Genomic DNA, 12,582 nt, shown 5'->3' with positions numbered 1-12,582 from the left:
ATGTTATACGTCATTCAATATCAAGTCTGTATTTCAGAGCGTTTCTGACATATTATTAATTTATTTATAAACTTATTTGTTTACTTCTTATACACTTCAATAATATTGAATATTGGCTGCTTAAGCTACCAGCTAACTCCACTTTTGACCGAAAATGAGATTTTGATGGCATTCTGCTATAAAGCATGTTTTCTATACTCACACAAATTTCCAACATCGTAAATGGAAAAACTCCGCTCTTTATATAATTTTTACATATAAAAGAGAATCTAGAATAGAGTAATAATTTATGGTGCAGCTTATTTGTTAAAAAGGGTATTTTTGAAATTGTTAAATTCCACTCGATAGTTGAGTTATTAGAATTTTTCTATTTCCTGAATAATTTATCCAAATGCAGCTAGCCGGTTTGCAGATTGAGAAATCGATATGCAGTGTATTTATTGGCAATAACTCAACTAAGTTCAACCAAATCACTTACTATTGACATATTCCACCTGCGTGAGGATGGGTATAGGTGAGCATTGTTTTATAAATTCTTAAAATAGGGTCTACTAAGCTCATTCGGTGTACTTCCTTGAATCTAATTTGTATATATTTTTTTGAATTTACACTTTTCTACCGTTTAATAAATTTTATATAATACTGTTTTAATAATATTTCATTTATTCTAAATGTCATGTTGTGAACGTCTTAAATTGATAGTTTATAATGTTCACTATATGTAAAAAATAAATAAAATTTTAATAATATAAAAAAACACCATTACGTGTTCACAAAATGCCTCCAACGACTCAAATATGAATACATATATGTACATAAATGCACGGAACAACATTTATAAATTTATTAAATTATGAATGTCGATGGCAAAATCCAAACTAATCACAGTTTCTTATTGTTTTTGACCCGGCAATATTATTAATTTTAATATTTCCTTTTTCGATTGAAAGTTTTTTAAACTATGTTTTTGGTAGTTTATAATTATTATAATCAAATACATTGAAAAATGTAACGCAAAGTTATTGTCTTACATCTGACCACAGCATAGTATAACGGATGTAAATGCTCATATATATGCAAAAGAAAACTTTCAAAATAGTCCGGGAAAAATTATAATAGATTATAATATATTAACATTCTTATTTATAAGTTAATCAATAAGCCACATTATACTAGATACCTAGTTTAATATTACCGTCACATACATTTCTATAATATACCTAATATATAACTATTTAATATAACACATTGAAAACAAGTTATTGTATTTATTTTAGTTTTAGCACAGTGGAAAAATAATAGATTTTTTTTTATTTTAAAACATATCATTAATTGTTTTGAAAAGTAAAATTTCTATGAAAATAGAAAAGTGGTTCTAAAAAATTCTATGTTACAAAAAGACACAGGAGCTCATATGACACTAAAATCCCACGAAGGAATAAAGTGTTCAACAAAGTACACTTGAAATGAGAGTTTATGTGGGAAAACATTGTGTAAGGAAATTGAAAGTATACGGTCTCAAGATAAACTTTTTCAAACATCAAAATAAAATGTAGGTAGGTAAGTAAAGTAGGTATCTTTAATGTTTTTCACAAAGTGCATGGGTTTAACTAACCTGATACAAAATCCACTTTATGTGTAATTTATTATATTCCTCAAAGAATTAATAAACGGAAGGAGTCATAGTAATATACGTATTCTCCAAATGAATATATTTATATTTTAATATTTGTAGGTAGAGTGGAAACCGAGATGAGTGGAAAGAGTTTTGGGAGGTGGTCTTTATCCAGTAGTGGGCTGATGATTATGCATAGGTGAGTTTATATTAAAATTTAAGGAATTTATAGTAAAAAAGTATTTTTCATATTATTATTATACTAAGTATTAAGTATATATATTATTAAATATAAAAATTTCTAAGCATCAATTTGCATGATAATTTTCTTCGGTATGTACTTAATATTTTGTGTAGATAACGTATCTAGTAATTATTGATATGAGTTACCCCGTCTCCACGGGTTTGGGTCAAAATCCCGAAGGCCGAAATCACGAATGCTGAAATCCCGAATGGACGAAACCCCGAAAGCCTTAATCCCGAATACTGAAATCCCGAACGCTGAAATCCCGAAAACCTAAATCCCGAATACAAAAAAAATTTGTCTCTCTCTTGTAAAATTTGGGCAATTCAAGGTAAGTGTTAAGATTGCGCAATTATTACTGTTTGTATTTTTTTATTTTTCGGGATTTCGGCCTTCGGGATTCCTAGCATTCGGGATTTCAGCATTCAAGATTTCGGCTTTCGGGATTTAAGCATTCGGGATTTCGGCCATTCGGGATTTCGTCCGGCACCCATCTCCACCCGTCATGTGTATGCAGCCACGATTTGTGGATGGCCACCTTCCATGACGCAACAGAAAAGTCTGAATTGAAAGATTTTAGTATCACACTACCTTATCCTGAAATAAAGCTGCAAAGGACTTATTTCGAAACCATGCATCTTGGTGCTTAAAGATAAAATTTAAAAAATTAAAAAATAATTTCGACTTGTTAGTGTCCTCTGTACTGGTGAAGATACTGAATCTTTGCCAAAACAGAGGAGTCAAAAGTTAAAAGTGAGGAATCAAAGAAGGGATTGGAATTATTCCATCCTCCATACGACGCAGAAAACTTTTCAAATACCTCAAAGTTGTCCTTGATTGATATCAAGTCGGCATGGCAAATTGGGGCTGAATGTGAACGAATCCTGGCAAACAGTTTTGTTTGGTTGAATCGCATCAATTGATGGTCCCAGAGGACGTCTTTAGCATCTTCATTGTCGTGCCTACGCGTGCATTATAATACCCAATGTTCTATCAAACGAAAACCATGTAGCCAGGCAACAAAGTCACCATGGCCGGTCAAAAACTAGCTTACCCAGTATGATATGACGGTGATCGAGTCTCGTACTTGGGTGAGTAGGTCTAGGGGAAGCACCACTTTCAAAACATGGAGCGTGTTCAAAAAGATCATAGAGAGTCATTGTTCGCTATTTAAAATGCTTCCTAATCTAGACTAGTCTAGAATCTAGATAATGATTTTATTTCAGGATACGCTGAAGGCATAACCGTCAATCCATATAAATATTATGTTCTATGTGACATTAAGGGCCCTAGTAGTACCTAAGCATTGTATGAAATGGTTAGTTTAAACAAACAATATAATTAACTTAACTTATGACCTCGCGACTTAAGACCTCGCCGCATCGTTTTTAGTGGGCTTTGCGTTCGATACTAAACCAATACATGTTCGTGTGCTCAATATTTTCAAAATAACTTACGGTAATTCATCTTATCTGGAAATATTTCTGTGCCCTCAGTTTGCTATCATCAAAGATGAGTCGTCTGAAAAATAAAAATAAAAATATTGTCAATTCTAGGGACCTACGTGTACCTATATCAAGTTTTATCAAATAGTATGGCTGTATACTAGGAAAATATTTTAATAAAATCAAAAGATAATCTAAAATTTTCTGATTGTGAGTATATTCTGATTCATTGATAAAAAAAAGTTGGATGTTACAATAAAAATTTACATTAAAAAAATATGTGAATAAATAGATAGATAGAGATATAATATATTTTCTCATATTAAAATGATGAAATTCATGAGACATTTATATGAAGATATATTTTTCATGTATTTCATTATATTCATAGGAGATGTCACTAGATTTCCTTCTGCTGGGTTGTTTTCTCGAGCAAAGAAAATAGGAGACGTTGGAAAATATTACCATTTTTACCTCGCGCGCTTTTTTTCGAACAACACTCATGTAAGATTCATTATTTCTACAATGGCACCGGTGAAACACAGCCTCGGAAGGTTTCTTTCTTTTTTCTACATGGTGTTTCTAGTTGTATAATAACTATGCTATAAAGATAATGTTTCACGTAATATTACAATAACGAAAACATAGAAAATCTATAAAGAAATAATATTTTAATAATTTAAGCGTTGGATATTATTCTACTTACTAAAATCATCTAAAATAATTATGTATGTAACCTTTTAAACAACATTTTAATGGTACAAATTACCATAAAATATGATGTATGCATTTAAATCGGTCTTTAAACAAACGTTAAATATATTTCAATATATCTTTGTATTAAAAACATTTATTTTTATTATTTTCAGATAGTTCTTAATTAAGTAAAACAGTTTAAAATGTCAATTGTTATTTAAAAATCTATTAACTTATGTTTATATTTTGTTGATAAAATTTAGTACTCATATTTATCGTAATAATAGATTACTTACTATGCACTATGTGCCTATGATAAATTTACAAGAAATATGATGTTTATGATGTGAAGAACTATATAATATTATTATTGTTATATTTTTTATTAAACTATTAAATTTGATGAATAAAACTCAAGATATAAAACTATTGCATTCTTTATTCATTATACATCCATAATTAATACTCGTATCGATAAAATAAAAGCATACGCGAACTTACTGCGATTTAATTGAAATACGATGTAGAAAAATAAGAAACCAATAAAGCCAAGACTTTCACCAAATTAAATCGCCTGTTCCCTATATTTTGAGACATTTGGACTCCAGGGATCCTCTGCTTTAAAGAAGGTGCCTTAAAAACAGTTGAGTACTGCTCAACTGAGTACACCGAAACATAGAAATCCAATAGTAATGCAGTCACTATTTCGGATAATATTTCGGTTTTCACTGACTTGGAGGAGATATTTTATATACTAGGAGATACCTAGGATATTTAGAGTTTTATAAATGAAGGCGTTCCCCGAAAAGGGGTCTATATAATACATCATGTCAAAAAGTGATTTTATCGACTAAAACGGGTCTATACCTATAGCATTCATTGCTGACGTTATTGGAAAGTTTTATTATTTTATCTGCCACAGTTTTTGAGATATTAGCAATACTAAAATACTTACCATAGAAGAGGGATCTATATGATTTATTTTATTATCGAAAAAAAAATTGTCATTGATAAAGAGTGATTTCATGAACATAATTTATTATTATCACAGATATACTCCAAAAGTCCGCATGATCAAATAAAATGTTTTTTCCTCTCATGAACAATTTTGTTATTGCATATAGACCCCTTTTCGGGGGACGCCTTCAAATATTGATTTGTATGTACTTATATGAATACTATGGCGTTACTCGCTATTATTTTTCTTTGGTCTTTTATTGTTATTGATGTATATATTATATATTAGTTGTATATATTATATATATACAGATGTATATATTAGTTCTCTATGTAATCATAATATTCATTATATCTATGATTTTTATAAATAATACATAAGGTTAAAGAGAAAATTATACAAATATAATAAACTAGAGTGAAATATTAAGATTTAAAAAAAAAACTTTCTTATATATTAACGCGTTGATACACCCCACTACATTCTCTATGCTTCCTGTTACAAGAAGAGGTTGTATTACCAGACAAAAGGTAATCTTAGAAGTTTCACACAGAACCTCATTCCCGCTGATAGTTTTAAAATGCATTTATACGCAAATTTATATACACCAGCGTCTGAAGTAGATATAAATTTAATAATAATACACAATAATAAAACGCGTTATTAGTGATTAATCCTGCGTAATATAATTAAATAAGAGATTTACATACTACCACCTACTGTTTTAATATTTTTATTCAGAATTACATTTCATTCTGAAAGATATTGACTGTTTATTAGTAAAAGTATCTTCTGTGTACTTATTCGTAAGTAATTTCAACTATATATGATCTTGAATCAATAATTATGGTCCTTGTAAGCGAGAATTAAGAAGAATGAAAGAACGCAATGGTTAAGAGTGCAATATCAAGCCTTGAAAGGATTGTGTTATTCTAGCTTATCTGTGTTCTACAGGCAACATAAACGAATGAAAAAAAGATCCTGTCGAAAAGGGATCAATGTTCTTGAGATAGGGTATATTCAAGTTTCTGTAGAGTCTATAGTACTTGCATATTCCTTCATCACCCGCCACATCCCACACCCGTTATACAGGCATATTCCTTGGTGTAACGAACGTGATATAACCTGTGTCTTTTCAAAGTCTTGATTGATGTACACTAGAATATGTGTAATTTTTTCCAAGACCTTCTTGTTCGCCGTAAAATATTCGAATTTTTTTTTAAATGTACTACTAGTCGTACCAAAAACTGTCAAGCGCGACACTAAATATCTATATAACAGTTGTGTCGCATTATCGTATGTTACGGGCACCATATTTGAAAGGATTACTACGATCAGCAACGAGGAGAATCATGAATAGAGTTAGAACTATTTATGAAGAATTAGATATTCAATGATGACAGGGAAGATTTATCAGATAATTCTCTTAAGCTTTTTACTTAAGTTGTCGTAGTATAATATATTATAAAAATGTTATGTAATAGCAAGTATAAAATAATGTTTTTAATATTACTTTATACTGCATTGTATAAAGAAAATTTAAATTATTTCCGATAAAGTGGTTAACAATTTGATTGTGTGAGAGGAAAACCATCTGCTCCTGAAAGTTTCGTAAATAAATTTGTGCAGCAGATTTTACTCGAAGGAAAACAATTCAACTCAAATAAACAGTCATTTCAATTCATAATGTCTCAATTTTATTGTAATTTAATGTCGCTTTTACTATTACAGCCTACCAATTCCGTATTATTTGTCTACGTTTCTCGTTTTTAGACCCAATATTGGCAGTGAGATTTTTAATGAAATATTTTTTTATGATTTAATATAATAACAAAGAGAAAAATTTAAACTTCGAAAAGTTTCTTAAAATACTATGAAAATTTTATTACATTCAAGGGAAAATTTTCCACAGAAATCACAAAATACAAAATGAGTGGTAATATTGTGTTCACTTATGATTGGTTTTGGATTGAATCCTTGGTGTGGAAAATTGATTGGGGAAAAATGGTAGAACTAATGGAAAAGTATATTAGCGATATTATTTTGGTAAACCTATAAAAACCACATTTAAAAAAATATATATTATAATAGGTTTATTCCAATATACGAACTTTTTTATATGAACATAATAATAATCATCATTGACGATTATTAATTATTAAACAAGCCACCGCGGTCCATAGCTTTCTTTGAGAACTTTCTTCAGCCCCACCTCTCATACCTCGTTCCATCAAATTGTAATATTTTTTCTTTCATATTTTTATTGCAAAATGTGTATTGTATGTACAAATTAACTCTACCTGCATTGCGATAAGAATGATTTTTATAGATTTTTTAGATGTCCGTAAAATGTACCTGCGATTCGATATTGTATGGAATATCGTCACTGTGGCTACCAATTAACCCATACTAAAAACTTTTTCAAATCGTTATCAGGTAAAGAGTCTATGAATTTCTCTAAGCATAGTCCAAACACTTTGTTAGTTTACAAAAATATATGAAAACACAGCGAGCGGGCCTAAAGCGTAGTTATTTAATTAAATCAAAAATCACAAGTTACCAACGTAGTAAGCTTGGTTTGTGTGCAAAGTTAGTGTTGGTAAATACGAACATCTTATAAATGTTATGTTTGAGTAATGTTCATTAAATATTTGCCCGAACTTTACACGGAGAGCGCTATGTACATCTGCACGAGTTTATTCTGTGATAAGCCCTGTACGTTAACTTGTTGCTGAATTCGTGAAAAATATACGCCCATTTGTTTTGAAACTTGTTCATAACATCTTAAATAAATAAGACAAATTTTACGTAAATAAGAAAGTAATATTATATAGGTGGGTAAACATAAATTTTATGAAATCAAATTTGGAAATCAGCATAGTTAATATAGTCGCTGTTTTTGTTGCTCTTGAGGAATTCAAGGAAATGGAGGAGATATTGAATATACTGGAAAAACCTTAATAAATTATAGTTTTTACCTATTATGTACTTATATCATTTGATTTAACATTTTTACTCACAGTTATTTTGTTTTACTCATATTAATGTAATTATATTCTCTCATAAATTTTATTTATTTTGTGAAGTTATAAATCGTCATTAAAATGTTAAAACTTCCAATGTGGAAAAACATAAACTATAGAGTAGAGACAAAAAACTGCTTTAAAAGCACAAAAATTAAGGGTTACCTATCATTTATTATTATTATAGTTCTCTGTTTATATCTAAATATGGAGTAGTGGGAGCTTGTTATCACCAAGTGTTTTTAACAACTCCGGTACCTATATATTGGAGGTATTATAGTATTTTTAAATGAAACATAAATATTTCATCGAAGGTAACAATATAATAGTTGTTTAATATTTTGGAAGCAATATACACTAGATAACAATATGTTGATGCGAGATACGTTGGTTGTGAAAATATGCTATTTAGCAGTCTTGACAAGAAACGTCTAACCAAAAAGTATACGAGTTGTACAGCACTGTACATGGTGCTTATGTCGTCGAATGTGTGGAAGTATATCGACACACATTAGATTGTAACGTGCAGTATGGTGGAACTGATAGTAATATGAATAGATAGTATACCTAAAATTATAGCGAATTAGATTAAGTATTAAATCTAATAATATTCGATTCCTGTATCGTACATGAAAACATTACATACCTACCTACCAACTAACAATACGTTGACTGTGAGATTAAAATAAATACACTTTAAAGTAAAATCAGCATAATATTTTATTAAATGGAAAAAAAATCCCTTCAATTAATTTACCACTCATTCATTACAGTTTATTTCTAAGACTAATAATAGTTTTACTCTGAATGTAAGATAAATTCAAAAATGACGAGTACCGTAGCATAAAATGATACGGTGTATATTAAACATAACGCGGTAAGACCACAAAAGAAACCAGTGGATAAGAAAGCCAAAAATAGTACGCGATGTGAAAGAGGTGGCTAAGTAGATGAATAAAACATGTGGTGGACATGTATCTCGGCGAGAGAATAACCTCTGTACAAATTACGTCATATTATAGAGATACCAAAGGAACAATAAAAGACCATAGGGTCAGACTTATAGACAAACTCTTAAAATTTTGTTGATGCTCGTGACAGCTAATAACTTGAAAAGGCTTTAATCCAGCAGTAGATTGACTACAGCTGAAGATGGTGATGAATTATTAAGTAGATACCTACTACAAATTTTCACCTCTTTGTTTTAAGCCAAATTGGTGAAACTATTGGTATACTAACAATGATATAAAATATTAATAGGATATCAAAAATAATTGATAAATATTCACATAGATATCAAATAATCTACTTTGTTAAAGCTATCGAGATCACGCCTAAAGAGAAAGACATGATCCCAAAAAGTTAGATCGCAAAATGTGTTCCCAATTTCCCAGAATAAATTTAATAATATGCTAATCCGGTTTATGTAAAAAAAACTTCTTTGTGGAACGTCTTTACAAGCCCAGACGTTTTTTTCCTCTATGTTAAATTTTTTAAAGATTGTTCCAAAACTTTTAACATAGGAATATTATAACAGAAGCGTTAGAATTTATGATCCTTGGGGAATGTTTGATAATCATTTTATTATAACTAAATTTTAATAAAGGACAATTTTTTTTTACTTTCAAAATATTAATATGTTCATAGAGGTAGAGTGAAAGAATGGATTATTTTGTATTTTAATGAAAACTAATATTATGTAACATTATGAGAATGATTTCTATCGAGTATGTAATACTAATTACATTTAGATGGGTACAAATACAATATATAAAAAGATAATAAAGTACCTTTATACGCAAAAAATATTTATAAGTTCCTAGATAGAGACTGATTCTGAAAAATTACAACAAATAGTAATAACACGTATACCAGGCACGTCTCTAGAAGAAAAATTGGTGATAAAAGTTTTTATGTAACTTTGTTTGGCCTTAAGGCTTGAACATAAATCACTATAAATATTATATATATTTGTGCAAAATGAATAGTAAAATAAAATAGAAAAGTTAAAGTTTATTTACGTCATCAAAAACTCATTGGACCTTCTAAAATCTAGTGATTTTAAGTAATTATTGGTAATATAATATTGTTATTATACTAAATAATATGTTTATAGGTACCTACTAATGATCTTTATCGAGCATGTCGAATGCATCGATTGAGCGATGAATTTTGGTCCATCGCACTATAGGCCTATAGAAATTGAGTCGTGAAAATTTAATGTCAAAGGTATATATTCATTGAAATTTTGAAGAAAATACATTTTTTTACTCGCTGACTTGATAGTCGTTTTCAAATTGTGTATGAGGAATCCACTAACAGTCTGCTGAATATGAATCATTGCGCATTAAACTGAGGCGTAGACCGTCGCGCAGTAGGCTCTTTGCACAGAGGTATAATATTTTGATGATGAGTACAAATATCCAAAAGAAGATAAAATATTTTCACGACCAAAGGAAAATTTAGTATTTCTTTGTGATGCTGTCAAATGTCTTCGGTCAAATTAATATACTTCCTTTCTTTAAGTTGAACAAAGATAATGGGGGAGTATTTTTGATACTGAATTACCACCGCATACTAAACCTGAAGGCCGAGCTGTATTGTAAAGTAAACATAAAACATATTTATACTGAGTATATGACTCAATTCATTATTTAAATATTTTTATATTAATATTAGATATCCTACAATAACGATAATTTAAAAATTATATTACATAAGATTTTTTTGTACATTTTACCAATAAAAATTAGGTCAAATACAAAATGAACGATCGATATAGTTTGAATTTTTAACCTATCACGGTTTCTCCTTTCATAATATCCAGGCCAGTCAAATTATCAGGTAATCAAATTACGAGTCAATCAAAAATGAATCAATTATGATTGAGCTAAATTTGTATAGCAATGGTAAAATTTGATTTATCTTACAATATCTTCATTATTATTCAACATCATTTCTTGAAGAATAAGTTATAAATAAGAATTTTGCAACTACAAAAAAATATTTTCAATTTTCAATTACATCCGTACAATTAATTATCATACTGAGCTTTATTAATTAAGAACTATGTGGAAACCCTTTCTAAACATGTACAAATAAATATCTGAAATCTTGTTAATTTATATTATAATTTTTATGCTGATATTTAGAAACATGCCTTAAGGCGGACATGCTCAGCGTAGGTCAAAATGGAGCTTATATTGCATTTTCAAAGCATGATCCTGGACATTCCTTAAACGTTGTAGATAATCTATGTATATAATTTTGAAGCCTAAATATCCTTTATATTTATTTTAAACATTTGATGACTGCATAAAGTATTTTTATTACATCAAATAGTATTCTTTTGATATTGTAAAACATGTACCTAACCGATTTTTTTTAAACGGTACATGTTCAAACACACGCGTTAACATCATTTTACTCCCTACTTCAATTTTAGTTTGTCAATTTATGGCTACGGCCGTATGTTGTAGTTTAACCACTGGGGAATGCCAAAAAAAATAGCGTATTTCAAAAAAACACTACCTTATTCTTAGGTCAATAATTATAATAAAGCAATTACTATTCGTAGGATGTTTATCACACTTGGATGGTCAAAGACATAGCTTATAATTAATATCTTTAAAATTATCTTCAAATGTATTAATCTTGCCCATTTTTTTAATAATAAAACGTCTAATTCTTATCAAATTTGGGATCACAGAGATAATCAATATAGTTTTTTATCGTAAATATTTCACTATAATAATGTCGATATAAATTATACTAATAGTTTTATAAATGCGTTTAAAAATTAATAAATGTAAAAAATCTTAACACCACTAACATGTACTGAAATATGACTATATTCTAAAACATTAGAGCGAGAGGTTTAAAAGAATACTATTTTATGTAATAAAAATACTTTATGCAGTCATCAAATGTTTAAAATAAATATAAAGGATAATAAGGCTTCAAAATTATCTAAAAAGATTATCTACAACGTTTAAGAAATGTCCAGGATCATGCTTTGAAAATGTAATAAAAGCTCCCTTTTGAACTACGCTGGGCATGTCCCCCCTTAAGTTAAATAACAGAAAAAATGCCTAAAATCCCTCTATAAAGTTGATACTTAAGTTTATCATCATTTTTTACTACTGCTAAGGAAAACGTTTTATTTCCACAATTCATAATAATTAATATAAACACCCAAATGATTAAAATATCTTCTAGAACCTTCCAATAGATCTTTTTTTATGATTTGCAAAAATTTTCCTATGATTTTAAAGAACCACAACAATATAATATTATACACGTATATTAATTTATAACACTTAACATCAACATTATTTTCATTAATTTTTTTCATCTGCCATTGACTTCGCACATTTCAGGTTTAATTTTTCGAAAAATGTCAAATTATATTATGTAAGATAAATAATATGTTTATTTTTTTGTTATAAATAAAAAATAGTACATACCCAACTATGTACGCTAATACCTAAATATATTTTGAACCAGATTGAGTTTACATAATATAAGATCAATCGTCTAGATATAGATTAGTTTGACTTTGATATCACCATAATAATAATATTATTACCTCACCAATTTTA

At 28.8% G+C, this 12,582-nt stretch overlaps 1 protein-coding gene across 1 annotated transcript in view; it reads right to left on the bottom strand.

Annotated features, from left to right (window-relative positions):
• The window catches only part of 5-HT7 (5-hydroxytryptamine receptor 7), a 330,236-nt gene that overhangs the window by 49,328 nt on the left and 268,326 nt on the right, over positions 1-12,582 (bottom strand). Inside the window, exon 4 of the mRNA XM_085954999.1 lies at positions 3,317-3,380. The gene's annotated coding sequence lies outside the window, so the exon portion shown is untranslated. The remainder of the gene's footprint in view (positions 1-3,316; positions 3,381-12,582) is intronic.

The sequence above is a fragment of the Rhyacophila brunnea genome, unplaced genomic scaffold (assembly GCF_057557595.1).
Source record: "Rhyacophila brunnea isolate RB1 unplaced genomic scaffold, BYU_Rbru_1.0 scaffold_4, whole genome shotgun sequence".
NCBI classification, from domain to species: domain Eukaryota; kingdom Metazoa; phylum Arthropoda; class Insecta; order Trichoptera; family Rhyacophilidae; genus Rhyacophila; species Rhyacophila brunnea.
The sequence above is the reverse complement of the archived record's forward strand: the minus strand, read 5'-3'. Positions and strand labels throughout refer to the sequence as shown.